Source organism: Athene cunicularia (assembly GCF_003259725.1).
Source record: "Athene cunicularia isolate RWA chromosome 4 unlocalized genomic scaffold, athCun1 chr4_part1, whole genome shotgun sequence".
Taxonomy (NCBI): domain Eukaryota; kingdom Metazoa; phylum Chordata; class Aves; order Strigiformes; family Strigidae; genus Athene; species Athene cunicularia.
Window position 1 is genome coordinate 15,080,275 of NW_020799098.1, and position 19,244 is coordinate 15,099,518.

The following is a 19,244-nucleotide window of genomic DNA, read 5'->3' on the forward strand; positions in this document are numbered from 1 at the left end:
ATTACTCATTCCCACATCTGCATCACTGTTTTACCTGCCATCACATAACTGCTAGTGAGTCTTTGGTGTAAGCCAAATCTCTGAACTGAGACAGGTTAAAAAAGTATCCCACCTCTCTGCTGGAAAGAATCCTGTATCAATTTATTGATTCTGTTTAGGATATGGATCTGCACCAGGGCAAAACTGTGTTGTGCTGCAGGCACAGGGGTAGGAACTATGGCTTAAATGTAGGAGACAAGAAGGAATGCCTTAGGACAATTAGGAATTTGGCATAATTCCTGCAACATGGTTTAATGCAGAGGTTAGGTGCTAATGACATGGTACTTGTCCACTCAAGGTCTTTTGGGGCTGTACAGAAGTATCGTCTCTCCAGACATACTCTAACTTTCTTTGTGTGGCTTTGACTGTGTGCTAGGAGCCAGGCAAGCTCATATGACCCCAGTCGTGTGTCCAGTGGCCTCTTGCAATTACTCCTGAGCACATCAGGCTGAATTTTCAGTTTTGTGGAAAACTATAACGTTTTGTTTTCAATACAGCCCTGAATGAAAAATATATTTCCAAAATCTGAACTTCTCCCCCATGCTGAAATTTATATTTTAGGGTTTATATTTTTACATATCTCTAATAGTGTGTGCAATGCATGTCTTGTTGAAATAGACTATTGTGTTTCAGAAAGAAAACAAAGCAAATATTTTCTTGATTATTTATTCTCTTGTCAGTATGGAAAGGAGTTGGCAGCATAACATAATGATGCCTGATATCCCTGGTAAAATAAGAGGCAGTGCTCAGATATAGTCTGATTTCCTTCAGATTTATCCAGAAGTGATTAGCTTTGGTGCTTAAGAAAATGTGAGCTCTGGTTTAAAGCTTATTCTGTGGTTGAGGCATTCGTAAGGTCCCCATTCTTAGGTGCCAGAAAAGACTGTCATGGTTTAAACCCATCCAGCAGCCAAACACCACGCAGCCACTCCCTCACCCTCACTCCTGGGGGGATGGAGAAGAGAACTGGAGGAGTAAAGGTAGGGAGACTTGTAGGTTGAGATGAAACCAGTTTAATAATTGAAATAAAATAAACCCATAATAATAACAACATAAAATACAAATGGTTAATGCATAATGCACAATGCAATTGCTCACTACCTGCCAACTGATACCCACTCTGATCCTGGAAAAGCCAAGATCCTGAAACCATGATCCCAGGTGACCCTCCTCTGTATACTGAGCATGACGTTATATGATACATTTCATTGCCCAGTTTGGGTCCGGTGCTCTGGCTCTGCTCCCTTCCAGCTTCTTGTACACCTGCACAATGGCAGGACATGGGGAATTGGAAAGTCCTTGGTCTCTTAGCAACAACTGGAAACATCAGTGTATTATCTACATTCTTCTCATATCAAATCCCACACTGAATCCAAAGCACAGCACTATTCTAGCTACTAAGAAGAAAAATTAACGCTATCCCAGACGTAACCAGGACACTGGTAGCTCATGAGGGGTGACAAGCTGCAGCCACTCACAGAGACAAAGGGGGTCCTTCTCTCCTCTCTCTTACCCTCTATTCATTGGGAAATGCAGTACAGTACAGGCCTTGTGTTTCTAGTTGGCTATGGCCATGCCAGGTGCGTTTGCAGTCATCTTTCTGTTGTGAGGAGCCTCCATGCTTGTCCAAGACAAAGCAGCAACATACCCCTGGCTGTGGTCCACTGCTGCCTTCTGTCTCCACCAGCCACCTTGTATGGGGCACTCATGCCACTGTGGGATCCCGTTGATAAGATGTTCCCCTTTACTTGATCAATTGGTAGATGGAAAATTGGACATGGGCCATTAATGTATGCTCACAGCCCAGGAAGCCAACCATATCCTGGGCTGCATGAAAAAAAGTGCGGACAGCAGGTCAAGGGAGTTGGTTCTCTCCCTCAACTTCTCTCTCATGAGACCCTGCCTGGAGAACTGTGTCCAGCTTTGGTGTTCCCAGTACAAGAAAGACATGTTAGAGAGGTCCAGAAAAGGGCCATGAAAACAGAGGGCTGGAGCACCTATTCTATGAAGAAAAGCTGAGAGAGCTGGGGTTAAGCCTGAAGAAGAAAAGACTCTAGGGAGACCTTGTTGTGGCCTTTTGATATATAAAGGGAGCTTATAAGAAAGACAGAGAAAGGCTTTTTACCAAATCCTGTAGTGACAGGACAAGGAGAAATGATTTTAGACTGAAAGAGAATGGGTTTAGATTGGACATAGGGAAGAAATTCTTCACTGTGAGGGTGGTGAGACACTGGCACAGGTCGCCCAGAGAAGCTGTGGCTGCCCCCTCCCTGGCAGTGTCCAAGGCCAGGTTGGACGGGGCTTTGAGCAACCTGGGCTAGTGGAAGGTGTCCCTGCCCATGGCAGGGGGTTGGAATAAATGATCTTTAAAGTTCCCCTCCAACCCAAAACAATCATGATTCTATGACTCTGTGATACTATGAGCTCATCAGCTGAAGCCGACCGAACCGGAGATCTGCCGTCTGAGTAAGTTTCTTCTTGTCAGCTGTTTTCTCCGCAGATAAAGTAGACAGCTTTGGGGTTTTCTGAGTACACGTCTTAGTTTGGCTGGCGAGACAAGTTAAGAGCGAGGGTGGGATCCGGACTCTGCTGAAGTCAGCGGCAAAATCCCCGCTGATTTTGGCAGAGCCTGGATTTCACTGCAAGGGCTTTTTTTTCTCAACCCCGTTGCTACCCTCCATTTGGTCAGCAGGTGGCAATCTCTACTTTTCGTCTGAACTTCAGAAAAGTTCTGTGCTCACAACAAACTCTTTATTCAAATAGCTGTTTCTGCTTTGCATCGGGTGTTCTGACTGGGAGTTAGGCGAGATCTCATTCCAAATCTCTCTTAACATTTAAAAGCTTACTTAGTCATCAAAGTATTTTTAAAAGCAGAACTTAGAAAGCCTATTGCTTTACAAGTCAGAGTTGTTCCTTTCCCATTCCCAGTTCTCAATTACAGACAGGAACTCCCACAACACAAAAATGAGCTGTATAAATTGAGTTGTATGTCTCATATCTTCTACTATGAACCATAGACATTAATTAATATGCCAGTACTTAGACCTCATAAACTTGCATGTTCTAGCATCCGGACTTAATGTCACTTATTAATATTTCAAATTAATCTTGTAAACAGATGATGGAACGAGAAAAAAATACAGGTATTTCCATGTCTGTTGTTAAGTGTTGTTAAGCCTCTCTTATTAGGTCCAAGCAATCTCGTGTCCTTTTGTTGTGGAACAATTGGCCAATAACATAGCCAAGGTCAGCAAGTCCTTGAGCTCTCTGCTGTGTAAGTGCCAGTCTTGCAAAGCAGGTCTATCTAAGGCTATTTCAGTATTGACATCCCCTCTCCCTGCCCCATTCCGAGACCTCTTTTATATACATGTGCAGCTGTGCATGGTTTCATATGAAAATTAATTAATACTGATTTTTTTGCCTAAGCTTTGTGGAAATTTTAGTTTCTCTTTGAAATTGGGAGAGACAAATGTAAGCCTTTTCAGAACAGGATTTTGATTTTAGTCTTGCTATCTGAGAGATACAAGCAAGATAAAATACCTTGCTGGTTGCTTGTGTATTGGCAGTGAAAAGAAAAAAAAAGTTTTTCATTGTCTAACTGCCATTTGCTTTGGACTATTAATATCTAGAATCTGTTAGTTAAATATGGTCTGTATTCTGACAGTTTGAGGAAATTTGATGAGGATTATTAGGAAATTAAGTTATGTTACAGCTAAGTTAAACAATTACTCTAAGGGCATGCAGTCCACCAGAACAAATGAACCTGCACAGATTCATTATGTCTGTTGGTGGAAAGCAGAGTATGAAACATTATTTTTCTTCAGCTGAAGAAGTACAGTGATGGTTTTGTGGAGTTTGTGTTATTACAGTAACAGATAAAGAAAAAAGTGCAGGTCATTACATTTTCAAGCATAACCTCTCAAAGAGAGTTGCTATTTTTAAGAACCTCATCTGCTTTGTTTATGACCTGCCTTGTGGCTCTGCCTATGCCTGGGTGTATTTATGCGCTACTTGTGATGATACCCGAGCATCCGCTGACAGCTTGGGAAGTGCTGTCTGCTTTCACCGCAGGTGGGCAGCTGGAGGTTTCATGCCAGAGCAGAGATGCCCAGGTTTAGGGTGAAATAGGAGCATGCTTTTAGCCCCTGGCAGCCTGCAGACACACTGGACACTGTGTTGCCCTTGAGTCCTCCTAGTTGTGCTGGGAGCTGCCTTGCAATTTCCATATTGTCCCTTAGGTAATTGTTCCAGGTGCTTGGATGCCATGGTGACGAATTCTGTCAAGACAGATAAGTAGGAACGGTTGCTGACTTAAAACCAGTGGGATATTCAGCCCTGGAAAAAATGCTGTTCTGAGGCAGCACTTGAACAACAGATGTTTTAAAATACGCATTTTGGCTGGAGAGGTTCGGCATTCTCCATCTTGCTCACTGGATAAAGCCCTGAGCAACCTGGTCTGTTCTCACAGCTGACCCATCTTTGATAAGGAGGTTGGACTGGAGTGCTCTGGAGGTCCCTTCCAGCCTGAGTGGTTGTGATCATGCATGTGGTCTGCTGCAATGTCTTGAGGCTTGAACCTGTTCAAGCCCTGTTGTGCCTCTGCAAGTCCTGTCCCTAAGAGTTACACATCTGCAAGTACTATTGATTTCCAAGGTGTACTTCAAACAATGGTTAACCTTCAGTAGTTCTGTGAGCTGTGATCTCATATTACTGTTGGAGGAACCATGAGGGGCCTCCACAAGGGCTGAAATCAGGATTTGGTAATGCAGCTGGAAAAAGAGCTGTTTTCCTACCCAAATTTATTTTCCTGTTTTGTACTAGGGTGAAACAAGGACATTTCAAAGGAAAGATAAAGACCTTTTCTTTCAGAGCCAAGAATAACCAATAACTAACTGGGAAGAGCATTTATGGGACCTATAAGAGACAAAGTTAACATCTCTGGGCCAATGAGGCACACCACAGATCTTTTGACCTTTAGGTATTCTGGGGTTGACTAGTCTTTTTCTAGTGGTTACCAGGAGGTTCTGCACCTTCTACAAACTTGTTTGGGTTTCTCCCTCCAGACAACACAGTACTACTAAAATATTCCCTTGTTGTTAATCTGGCTTTTTATCAGAACATGCCTTTTATTAAATACCATAACCTCATCTAGTTAGGAAACACCAGCTCCTAATCATGAGCTGAAAGCAACAGACAACATTGTCTCTTTCTTTTGGGAATGACATTGTCTGTCTGAACTGAGTGCCTGATGTAGGTTGAAATCACAGTTCTCTTGAACTAGCAACTCTGGTTATCAGTGAATGAAATCCAGACACCACAGTCTAGCAGATTTTGCATTCAGTTGAATTAACATCCCTTAAACTCAAGACTTGATCTATTTCTAGTTTGCCTACAGAGATTTCATGCTGTAATCATTTCCTCTAAGAGTATGAAGGCAAAACATCCCTTTTCTTGTTGGAGTGATTTGCCTATAATGTAAAGCAGAACAACCCCAAAACAACTGCCCTTGCCTTTTACACATTTGTTTGTTTATGTTTTTTTTTTTTTCCTTTTAAATATTTTCCTTTTCAGTGTACTCCTTGGTGCAAGAATATTCCCTCCAAAAATTAAATAAAACCCCAACAATCTTCTAGTCATCTTTTCCCAGAAATTAGCTCATGCAGCTATTCTATCTAAGTAGTAGATCAGATTCAAAATCTAACTGCAGTGTTTCACTTCTGAGACAGCATCAGGTTCCACAAAGGTGTTTCAGGATTTTGTGATCTCCAACTAAATATGCAATAAATGGCCACGGATTTTTCTGATATTTGGACCTAAGAAAGGCAAACTGGGGTATAATAAAACAGGCTCGTGAAGAGTAGATTCTGCTGGACTTCTCTGATGTCACTCCTTTATATGAGCGAACATTTGGTATGGTCCCAAAGTGGAAGCTGCTGGAGTAGAGGCTACCTGAGGGAACTGGGAGGCAGAGAACATAGCAACAGTTGTCTGTGCTGGGAAAGGAAGTATCAGAGAGAGGATCAAATATTGTTCATGAAGCTTTTCCTATTTCATATTTTCATTAATGCTTTCTTTGAAACATGGGTGAGCATACTGGCTGTCCAGAGTTGGGAGGCACTATTTGTACACAAAAAGACTGGGATATAAGATGGAAATGTGGACTGGAGTAAGAGGAGTGGTATGGAAGTCAGTAGTTCAAAATGCAATATTATATAGTATTTCTGTACTCAAGGTAGTTATCATGAGGAAATGCCTGGGGAGGAGAAAGGTCTGGGCATACAACCTGAATGGATCATGAATCCAGTTTTCTAATATGATGAATCTGTGAAAAAAAAACAGATGGGGTGCTTCAAAAGAGGTGCTTCCAGTGAGATAGGGAATCATCTAGAAGAATGAAAGCCTGAAAGGGAATATGATTGTCCTGTATAGTTACGTGGTCGTAATACTACTGTGACTGGTGCAAAATGCTGCTGTAGTTTTCCTTTAGCCACTGTGAACTTGAGCCCCATGTTTCTGCAGAAAGCTTAATAGAGCCAGTTGCCTGTGAAAAGGGGACAAATTTGCTCTGTGATTTACTATTCTTTTTTTGGTGCATGTTCAGGAAAGTTTGCAAGATGAGCCTTGCAGAGTTTCATGAAAATTTCTGTCCCACAGGAGAAGAGCAGTCTGGCTAAGCGTGAGGTTCATTAGCTTTTGGGTGACCTTTTCACAGTAGATACATGGCTGTTGCAGAAGCAGATAATGAAATGCTGATAATTTTGCAAAACCCAGAAAACATTCCATAAATGTGGCTAGAGGCAACAATGCGAAATCTAAGGAAATAGGTTTCCTGCTTCTAACTTATAGTTAAAAAATAAAGCTGAATTCAAAGACAAATCAAATTGTGCAAGACTATGAATATGATTTAAAGAGAACCAGTGTTGTTGGAGGTTTTGTTTTGTTCTTAGCATGGAGACACAGTATTTTCATTAAGTGGATGAATAATAAACGGATTAACCTGTCAGGGAGGAAAATGGCATACTATGCTCAAATTCTGCAGCTATTTTGGGGAAGGTGACAAATATGTGGGTGGAGATTAGGCTGGTTTTCTTTTAACCCTTTCTTCCATCTCCAGAAAATGTCCTGTAACTGCAAGTGGAAAAAGCAAGGCAGATGCCTGCAGAATGGTGGGGGTAATTGTGGATGTATGTATTTTCTTTTAGTATGAGCACTTGATTGTAAATAGGAAGTGACATATTGAATAACCTGGGAGTCCAGGACCACCGGAGCAGAGCATGCACATCTGATTATGTCCTCTTTGGGAAGAACCTCACAGATCTCATCTTTTGGTAGCGCTTGCCAATGATATACATTTTATCAATGCTGCCCAATGGTTAGTTTTGTTCAAAACTTGATAATCCAAAGTAATGTCTGTTGGTTTGTGTGATCAGCTGTATGCAACAGCACGATCAGCTAAGAGGCATTTTCCACCTGAGTCCAAATGAATCAGAAGTTACTGAAATACACCAAATCTGATAAAGTGTGGTTTGTTAGTGCTACTCTTTTTAAGTAGAATGGTTATTACAAGTTGAAGAAGTGGTAACTCCAGTTTATTTTTTGTTTGCAATGGGATTGGGAAAGGGCTGAGAAATTCTGGTCTGGCTCATGAACGTTTTTGTATACAGCTTCTTAGGAATTAAGGCAAAGAAACTGTCATCCTCTAGTCCTATAACAGCAAGTTCTGAAGCGCTATCTTCCATCAGTGAAATTCCATTAAAGCCATAGTAAGTACGTGTGGAGGCTCTGTGGATTTTGGGTTGTCCTGTACAGTTCAGAGGTCTGCTCTAACATTCAGTGGAGAGATACACAGGTCCTTGGGTCCTTGACAGAATTGTCATAAGAGAAGCTTAGTGTTTCCACTATTGTAAAATGAAACTCTGACAGCCTGATTATAATAAATCAATCTACTATCATCAAAATACTGATATTTCTACTTTTAAAAGTTAGTCTAAAATATATAGCCAATATCTAAATCTAAAATCTATATGGCCAATAATCAGAGGTGGGGCTGTGTCATCCCTGACCTCTGGAGGGAATTGGGCTGAAGCTCTGTGGATTGACCTCCTCAACAGATGTTTTCAAGCATGAAAATAATGCATTTAAAATTGGGGAGAGAGGAAAAGGGATTATGAAAATCCCAGTGAGCTATCCTAGCTTACATATTAGTTTATTTGGTTTACTTTTCCTGAGTGTTTCTGTAGGGGAAGTGGCTAAGAAACATTGCAGGTGTCATCTTTTGTGACCAGATAATTTCTGGGTTTTATCTGTAACTTGAACTAACTTCAGAATGGGTTATATATTGATAATTGGCCCTTTATAACATTGTCCCTGACTTGCTACTCTCCTAGGAACATTTTGGGTTGAAACAGTTACAAAGGATTAGCAAACTTACAGAGGGGATCTTGCAGCTTCCACCATCTCCTTCACAAGTGTTTTTTTTGTTATATTGGAGACCTGTAAATTTTATAACCTCCTAATTCAGAGTTCTAATTTGCCATCTCAGAATACTGAAAACAAACAGCCATATTCAGGCCCTGTGTAAATGCCCTCAGCCACAATTTAAGTGACTTGAATTTTCTTGGCAAAGTACATCAAGGGTAAGTCTATATAGATAAATTCAATAAAACTGAGCCTCTCTCCTCACAAGTGGGCTATATGGCAATGTTAGAAGCCTGGGTATCGACTGCAATGCTTTAAGCTTTGTCAAGATGCTCTGTAGATCAGAGCTAGTTTATGTTCACAGAATCACAGAATCATCTAGGTTGGAAAAGACCTTGAAGATCATCTAGTCCAACCATTAACCCAACACTGACAGTTCCCAACTACACCATATCCCTCAGCGCTATGTCAGCTCTACTCCTAAACACCTCCAGGGATGGGGACTCCACCACCTCCCTGGGCAGCCCATTCCAATGCCTAACAACCCCTTCTGTAAAGAAATGCAATCGAGGTGCAGCCTCACCAGTGCCGAGTACAGGGGTCAGATCCCTTCCCTGTCCCTGCTGGCCACGCTAGTGCTGACACAAGCCAGGATGCCATTGGCCTTCTTGGCCCCCTGGGCACACTGCTGGCTCCTGTTCAGCTGGCTGTCAATCAACACCCCAGGTCCCTCTCTGACTGGCAGCTCTCCAGCCACTCCTCCCCAAGCCTATAGCGCTGCTGGGGGTTGTTGTGGCCCAAGGGCACCCCCGGCATTTGCCCTCAGTAAAACTCCTCCAGTTGGGCTCAGCCCATGGCTCCAGCCTGTCCAGGTCTCTCTGCAGCCTCCCTGCCCTCGAGCAGATCAACACTCCCACCCAACTGGGTGTCATCTGCCAACTGACTGAGGGTGCACTCGATGTGAAACAGGAGTGGCCCCAACACCGAGCCCTGGGGGACACCACTCGTGACCGGCCACCAGTGGGATTTAACTCCGTTCACCACAACTCTCTGGGCCCGGCCATCCAGACAGTTTTTTACCCAGCAAAGCGTGTGCCCATCCAAGCCACAAGCAGCCAGTTTTGCCAGGAGAATGCTGTGGGAAACGGTGTCAAAGGCCTTACTAAAGTCAAGGTAAACAACATCCACAGCCTTTTGTCAAGGTAAACAACATCCACAGCCTTTCCCTCATCCAATAAGCAGGTCACCCTGTCATAGAAGGAGATCAGGTTTGTCAGGCAGGACCTGCCTTTCATAAACCCATGCTGACTGGGCCTGATCCCCTGGTTGTCCATTATATGACTTTTAATGGCACTCGAGATGACCTGCTCCATGACCTTCCCTGGCACTGAGGTCAGACTGACAGGTCTATAGTTTCCTGGATTGACTTTTCTGCCTTTCTTGTAGATTGGTGTCACATTTGCCACCCTCCAGTCCAATGGGACCTCCCCAGTTAGCCATGATTTCAGGTAAATCATGGAAAGCAGCTTGGCAAGCTCTAAAAGCTTTGCCAGTGAATTTCAGGGACTGTACAGTAAACATGGGCCAAGCATTTACTTTGGGCTATGTTTGTTCCATGTGTTAAGCCTCAGTTTGGGCTCTGGACTTTGGTCCAGCAAGTGTTGAAGCACTGTTATTACACCCTCAGATACAGGTCTCAGCTGGGAAGGAATAGGCACCTAACATATGTCATGAAGATGTAGCTGTTAATATGCTAGAAAACCAGCTCTATACTGATTGTTGATGCACATTTACAGATCTGAAATTTGTTGTTTGCATTTGTTTCTTTTTCCTTCTTTACACCAAAACCCAATTCTGCATTGCAGCTAAGGAGAGTGTTTAATGAAACTAAACTGAATTCTGCCTGTATTGAGTCACTCACCAGATTAGACCCCAGGACAAGGACATTATCTCTAGTACAATGATAGGTAGGTGCTCAACTTTTTTGCTTCATGCTTTGATTGTTTTATAGAAATAATGCCCAGTTACTACCAGAATGAGAACCTTTAGGAGTATACCTTTTTAAACATCTTCCTTAAAAATTAAGGAAAAGATATACCGGAGATGTTAATATGATGAGTGCTATAAGCATATTTTATAAATGTTTTGTGATGACATATCAAATGTCATTTGTTTATGGTGGCAAGTACTTCTTCATATTTTGGATATACCTGGAGATGATTACAACACCCTTAATGTGTCAGAGCAGGGAAGTGGAATTGAACTGGGAGTAGATGAGTGAATGGAGAATAGAAACTCATCAAATACTGTGATGTCCTAATGGACAGGAGCTGGAGAAGACAGAAGAAGGCAGTGGGTGGCTGTAAAAAAAAATCCTCATTGGAAAAGGATTGAGGAACTCTGCCATGTGTAAAGGTTGGTGGGGGGGGAGGATTTTACAGGTCTTGATTTACAGCAGATGAGGGGAATTTTCTTTTTACCATCCCATTACTCATGTTAGGAACAGAGAAAGTGAAGTTCATTTTCCTTTTGGAAGTTATCTCTTCACAGCTGAGAATCTACCCTATGGCTCCCTGCTTTGTTTCCATGCCCTCTGATTATCGTGCTCCAGATTGCAGCCTAGTTGTCTGGCTGAAACTGGAATTAGTCCTCTAACCACAAATAATGTTAGAGAGAATGAGGTTTTGCAGTGTAGTAAACTTATACAGGCTGTGCCAGATGGCTTTTACAGTCCAGTTTGGCCCATGAGCGTTTGCCCATGTGAGTGCATGTGTGTATTTAAAAAAACAAAACCAAAATCTAGTAGCTGCTGGTAACTGGACCATCTGGTAGCTGTTCCATCCAGTATAATGTCATTTACTTTTTTGCTTTTCAAGCAGGTCTGTTTTTAAATGGCTTATTTTAATCACCAGAAACCACATATGTGCCAGTCAGTCGTCTAGTAGTTCCCAGCACTCTTCCCTCTATGCAGCCTCCTTCTGTCAGCTGGGGTTTTCCCCAAGATGCCACTCACACTGATATCAACTTTGTCTTTTCCCCTAGGCATCTTCCAGTTTTGCATATGTAGTGCATTTTTTTTTTCCAGCAGAAAGCAGTTTCTGTCTCTAATGTTTCCTCTTTGTAGGGAAGAAGTCTATTCTTCCTAAATACTCATATCTTTTAGCAACCATTGTTTGGTTTCGTTCTCTCTTAGGATGAGATCTGATCTCACCTAACCTCAATGAATGCTTTAAAAATTTAAACAATGCAACACAAGTTTCTTATAGCTTTCTCCCTGTGTAGCTGAAGTGGTTACAGTGCGTTGCAAGTCCCCAAAGCAGGTGCATGGAAAATCATGCCTAACTGCCTTTATCAGTGGGAAAAACATTTCAGCAGCAGATCAGGAGGAAGGCATAAATGGCTGTTGGTTAGATAGTTTCTCCTGTATCACCCTTGAGCAAGCTGAGCACCTGAGGCTTCAGTAAATGGTATTATTTAACTATTTGTGCCCTTATTTAAGGGATTGAATGGGATTCAGGGTCATGAAGGGATTGGCTAAACTCAGTATGTTTTCCTATTAATCAAACTATTTTTTTCTATGTTCTTCTCATCTCATATGTGCGTTTAGTGTCCATGAGATAGTGTCGTGCCACACTTCCTTCTGGTAGAAGAAGCTTCCAAAGTGGGGCTTCTACTGTGAACACTTGTGTTTGTCTTTCCCAGATACAGGTAGGGAAAAGGACTCCCAAATTAGCTACCTAATGTATGTGTGCAGATGCCTTAGCTCTTTCTCCGTCTTTGTAAAGCACAGCAGATTTCAGATTCTGAAATACAGATTTCTGCTTATCCTTGAAAACACACACTACTGTAGGAAATTTTGTTAATATGGCATAGGATAATCTATATTCTCTTTTTCCTTTCTATCTAACCATAATTTTTATTAGTGAAGTACTGTGAAGGACTTGTAAACAAGGCTGTACCTTTGGTGTGCTCTCACCCTGCAGTATCCCTGCAGTCACGGCAACTGGGCTGTGTGATGCAGAGGTTGTAATGTGCAGTGTTGCTCCCAAGATCTGCTCTCTTGATATAACAACTCTGCTCATCTATAGGCATGTGCAGGCTATATCTGCCACCCCACTATAGCTTTCTCAAACTATATGATTTCTAAAAATGAGCAGGATGGATGGTGAGTTGAAGTAGAAAAACAAGAAAATGGATGCCTTCATTTTTAGACAGTCTCTGTAGGATAGCAGGTAATAATAATCTGAATTTGATACTCTGCTAATATTTTCTCCATTGTAATCTATATAGTTTTATTTTAATATATTAAATGAGTTTTTTAGCTTAGTCAAGGGGTGAAACTGTGCCATTTTGATGTTTATTCACATAAAATGCATTTCATAATACACATTTTTAATTTGTGCTTCGTCTCAAAAGCTAGCATGACTCTGTGTATTCTAACATTGCAAGCAAAACTAAAATACGTGGTTGCAGTTCCATGTTTTATTTTAAACCGTATAATATTGTATCTTTTCAAGTGAAGACAAAGTTCATGTGGAATGAATGCATGATTAGATAATTATAACTTGAAAAATGTATCCTAGGATGGAACTGTATGAAGTCAACTGTATAAACAGAATTCTCAGCAGCAATCTCCACTGCCATCAAAGTACCATGGCATTACTATGAAATAGAAATGCTTTGTTTTCTTACTACTCACAACTTTTTCCAAGACAGTCAACTGTGATCAAGAAATTGGATTGGCAACATATTGTATCTATCACACTGTACCACTGTTGAGGCTGAAAATTATAGTTGATTGATTTATGGACAGGATTCATAGGTATTTTCATTTATGAAAAATACTATAGCAGTAACTCTAAGAAAAATACACATAGACTGGCACATTTACTAGCATCTGGAAGAAATCTATGGGCACAGGTCCATGGCACTGTACAGATGTGAGGTCTTGTCTAGCAACTGCATATGTACATTCCTTTCATCAGAACTTAGTCCCAGTTTAGAAGGCAAAACCAGCAGTGTGAGAAGCCACCAGATTAAAAAAGCACTTCTACTGTTTTTGTGGTATTCATGACCAAACTACCAGTGGTGTGTGACCTTAATGTATTGTGAATAACAGTTTCAACAGTTTTTTCTGCATGCAGAAACAAAGCAGAATCAACTATGGATCTTAAATACACTCATACAGCTTGCAAATGAAATAAAAGATCTTGAAGCAATAATCATGTCAACATTTGTTCATCAAATACAACTTTTTCCAGAACTCTGAGAACAAAACAGTATTTTGCTGATATACCTGTTGCTTCCTTGGTGCTGATGGTTTCATTTAGATACAGGTACTCCAGAATAAATGCAGCACTGTGTAACAGGATATTATAATACCTCTGAGAAATATATAGAAAGCATTATAGTGACACCACTTGCCAAAGAAGGATAAAAAACTGTGTATGTTTTGGTCTTCTTTAAAAACCAGCAGAGTGTGAGCATGTATTGTGTCCAGAATTTAACAGCATAAGGCCTGAGTAGTATAACTGGGACCTGTCAGTGTTCTCTATGACCCGAAGGATTAATTTTTTTTTTTTTCCTTATTTAACTTATATTTGCAACCACTAGGCAAGAGATTAGACAACAGTCACCCGAGTGCCAGCCAAATATATGGATTTGAAACAAGCTCTTGCATAGCAGTGTAGCAGTATAGAATGCTTTCTACCATCTCCAGATATCCTGAGGACATCAGGATAGCTGAGCTCCATCTCAGAAACGCAACCCATTCCCTCCAGGCAGTGGCAGTCCCCTAAACCTGCATGGAAGGATTTAGCACTCTAGCCATTCCAGCAAGTTGCAGAAGACAGCAACATGAGCCCACACAACCTCTATCTTTTCTCTTCCCCAAGCCAATCTGCAGAAGCCCAAAGAAAATTCAAGGCTTTGGACCTCATGCTTCAAACCTCTGATGGCTGTGGTTCAGTTTATGTATAGTGTTTGCTTTGTGATAAAGACTGTGCTCAAGCTTTCTGTGTCTCCGGCATAACAGAACTTCCTACAGATAAAGGTTACATTTGACTGTGTTGGGAATAGAGATTTCTTGACAGCCTGTCTAAGATTAAACTGAACACCCACAGGAAATGAGGATAATCCCAAACCTACTATCTTCCTCCTCAAGTACAAGTCTTTGTACTTGTCTAAGTGGCATAATAACATTTAGAGATGATATATAAACTCCTACCAAAACCAAACACTGAACACATATACATGTATGTGTATACTGTATTTCAGGGGATGTGTGACTGCTGTCTGCCATGTCACCCAGGACGCCTCTGGTTGGACCTCATCTAGAACAGTTGGAGCAATACTGGCCCAGCTAAACTGGAAGCAGGGCTAGAGGGGGTTAGCAAAGAACACTATCAGTAATAGACAGCATAAGAAAAATCTCTAAAAAAAGAGAGACTGTAAGGAATTGACTGTACTTACCTTAAAAAATAAGAAAAGACATTAAGAGAATAATGCATGGTCTAGAAAAGAACACAGAGCAAGCGAGGCAGAAAAGTCACCTGCATTCCCCAGTGAGTTCTTGTTCCTTTTGCACAACAGACCAAACACCCACCATTTTGAGAAATACTTACTGAATGTAATATGAACGGGGCCAGGAGAATAACAGAAGTAACAGTATGAGTGGGGTATACAAGGCAAATGTGTGGGCAGGTTAATAAAGACTTAGCAGTGTGAAACAGCAGTGGATGTTACACCTGAAACTGCCTCTTTCAGTAATGACACTCACTAGCTAAATTTTATTTTTACAGGCACCCAATCCCCACACTGAAGGTGTGTATTAGCATTGCAGTGTATTGCTGATGGCTGTATCTCTGCTTTCTCCTATACCCATGGCAGGTTCCTTCTCTTTAGTCTCAGCCCCCTCAGATGCTTTGTGCACAGTCCCATTTTTCCACTGAATTCCCATGTTTGCACTATGGTTGCAGACTTGTCTTTCCTCTTCCAGGACCCCATGCTCATACCTCTCTGCTGTCATGTTCCTCCCAGTCAGGCTCCCAGTCTGCAGCCCTGGTGCTTCTGCTTTCCCCCACCCATGCTCTACAATAACCCCTTGGCCCTTGTTCCCTCTATATCCCCAAACCGGAACCTTCCTGCTTTCCCTGTGCCCCCTCCTCAGGGTGTGCATCCCTGCAGAGCACACAGAAACCCAGGGCATTGCCTATATCAGCAAATACATGAGAAGAACAATAAACTGCTGAAGGAAGTGGTAGAACATAGCACACACTACCTGCTCCCCAGAGCTGCCCTGATGCAGGCTCTTGGCACACCCCCAGGATGTGGTGATTATAAACTATTTTGCATTGACAGTGGGGTTTCTATCATAACATGGATTGCTAACCTGTTGTTAGCCTTCTCATAGAAGAGGTTTCATTTTCAGATGATAAAACATGTGGGAATAATTTATGATATTTCCATAATGAGGTATCATTCTGTTCCATGTCCTGAGGCAGTTTGAAAGAGGCAGACTATCGGTTATCTTCTGGGAAAATCCTACAGAATTGATTCAGAAGTTTGTATAACCATTTTACATAGTCTTCTGACGTTTTTTCACTGCAGAATCCCTCCTTGCAGCTTCATGAGGACTCTGCTTCACCCAATTGGCACCTTTCTGTATTTTTTTCATCAGCAGAAAGAAATGAAAAATAAAAAAAATCTAGCCCAAAAGAAATGTAAAAGAAAGCTTTCTTTATCCCTTTGTGTATATAAAAAAATCATGCTTTAGAAATGTCTTAGTTTGAATCATGCAAGAAAGGGTTGTTCTACCCCAGCAGTCACATCCCTATTTCATCCATTCTGTGGACGGTTAGAACAAGGGGAGCTGAAATCAAGCATTTCTTCCAGTGAATTACGAAGAATGTCGGTTCTGAGCCAGCAAGCTATAAAAATGAGCAAAATGATATAAAAACCTATTAGAGGTAGCAAGAGATAATGACGATAATATCCATAATGTACTGTTTCTGCCACTTCATTCTGCATTAGAGACTATTGTTGAGAATGATCTGCCTCACCAGGTTCCTGTCTGTCCTGCTTCTCGCCTGGCTGCAAAGACCTGCCCGACTCGGTGTACCATTCACTGACCAGACACAGTAAATCAGAACTGCTCTAGTGAACCCACAATGGCACATGCTGTAGGTAGATGGTACAAAGCTATTTTTTTTCATACAGCATCTGCCAGACAAAGTTTCAAAGAGATGAACCGATAGCGGGGCCAGTCCAGGTGCAGGCCTGCAGGGCTTTGTCCTGTTTGCATCCTCAGAAGAGAAAATGTTCTCTTAAAGCTGTCATGGCAGCATATGCACCGATTTTCCTTCTTTCCTTAAGCCCTAGAACTAATTGCCTTCCTACCTGAATGTTTCATATTCAGTATTTTCTAAGGGGCTTACCTCCATAGAAGTTGGGTTTCTCTTTTTCTCCTGGGCAAGGCTATGTGTGTATGTGCCATGTAACATGCACATGGTGATTACTGAAAATAAGAGAGGTTTTACATCTGTTGATATGTTGAGGACAGTAGCACTGCAATCCAGGTATGTGTGCAGAATGTCCAGTGCAGCAAAGACAGTGGATATGAGCAACAAAGTCAGAAAGTGCTGAGCTTTCTGTGCAGACAATGTAGAGTCAACCTATGCAGCAGAACAGCAGAAATTTGCATTTGTCCAGGATTTCCAGATAGCTACAACTACCACTACTGACTGAATTTGCCAGGGACTTTGTCAAAGTAGGTGTTGGGGTTTGGTTGTTGTTTTGTTTGGTTTTTTTTTTTTTTTTTTTTTTTTTTTTTTTTTTTTTTTTTTTTTTCCCCAAGGCTAATGGCAGTCCTATTTATTAGTGGCCAGGCATCTTTGGGGAGGAGGAGACCATACAGTCCAAAGGTGTCACCAGCCCCCAGATAATCAAGGAAAGGGCAGAAATAAGAGAGGGAGTCTTCTACTGCTGCCCAATTTTTCTCTAAAGGCAAACTTTGGTAGCAACTGAAAATGAAAGGTCTTGAGGCTCACTCGTTATATTGGCTAATCAGATATGAAACTCCTACAGCTGTTAGGCAAAAGGCTGCTAGGACAGTGTTTTGGTGGTACAGACATGGACGTTATCTGAAATCAAGAGCTCTGTGACAGCACTGTACCTATGAAGGCGACTGGATGAGGGAGCTGCACAAGTACTTCAGTTCTAAGAGGCCATGAAGGTCCTAACTTGCTTTACTGAGATAAATTGGGATTACAGAAAACAGTTCCAGGAGACTGTTTTTATTTGCTCAGAATAGTTGGTTTTCAGCCCATATTTCACTGTTTGTTGTATGTCAGACATCCATTAGTGGTGTCTTATAAGCTTATAAAACAAAGCACATTAGTTAAATTTCTGGTTTGCAACAGAGTAGATATTCTAGTACTATTTGAAGCATTTTCTTTGGCAAGCATTTGTAAGTGAAAATAATGCTTTTTGATGGTGCATGTTGCCTCTCTCATCTACCCTATGTCATGCAGAGAGCTCCATGCCTAAGCTCATAAGTGCTGCAGAAACTTGAGACAATTGAAAAGAGACCTGTAAGCAACCTGAGAATAAATGTACTTGGTTAACAGACCAGTCTTCATCTAGTCCACCTCTTTGTGATGCTCAATAAAGAATATAATATGCAAAATACCATTCATTTTGTGTAGGATCCCCAAAACATTAGGGTAGCATATTGTTAAAGACTTAATCATGGCAAACAAAGCACTACTAAAGGTACCTTAACACCGTAATATTGAACGCCATCATTTTAATTGTATGTATTTGAAGGCAGCACGTGCTTACTTCTAGTTCTGACATAATTTCATATAATAGTTCTGAAAAGTAACACCAGTTAAGTCCTTACTTTAAAGAGAGTAAAACAGAATGGGAAGGAAGCTTCTTTTGGTCTCTGATTTGCCCAATTCTAGTTGAAAAAACAGTTAGACTACATATGACTAGCTTTCTTCTTGTTTATGTAAAATTCCATTTATGTGAAGTTTCAGTGAATATTTCTTTGCAATATGGTTATTTTGAATCCATAACTATAGAATCTACTGTAATATATTAAATTCTAAAAAAATGTAATCAGCATTAAATGATATTTGACATTAGCATGAGTTCAGTCTGAAAGACAGTGGGTGTGTTCAAGGTTTATTCTGGTGTTATTTGCTTCATAAGTGCCATTAAAATATCATTAAGGTATGTATCATTAAATTCTGCATTAATATCCCCTAATTATCTGGCTAAAAGGGTCCTCACCTAAGCTATGAATCCAGGCTGTGTTTATATTACAATATATAGTACTGCAATACCTTCAATGGTCCTTATCCTCAGAAGTCTACTCCACCTGCAACTCAGCTGCATCTTAAGTTAAAACTGGAGGCTTTGCTGTCCCTCTGTGTGCCCTGGCTGTTTCTTCAGGAAAACCTGAGTCCATGGCTTGGGGGGAAGCCCTAGGAGCCCCAGCATTTCTCCAGGATGACGACAGAGTGACGTGGCTTACCAGACACACTGGATTGTGCTGTTCTGTAGTACAGACATACCCCAAATTGCTAAGAGAAAGAGACACCTCCAGACAGTGAGCTGTCTGATCCTAAGGTCGGTGTCTGAGATACATGGGATAAATTGCCTCCTGCACATGCCCCTCAACTTGTGTTGACAATATCCCCTTGAACAGGCACTTGAACTTAGACAAGATGAAACCCACCCTATCTGACTGTGTTTTTTCAGCAGCCCACTGAAAGCATGAA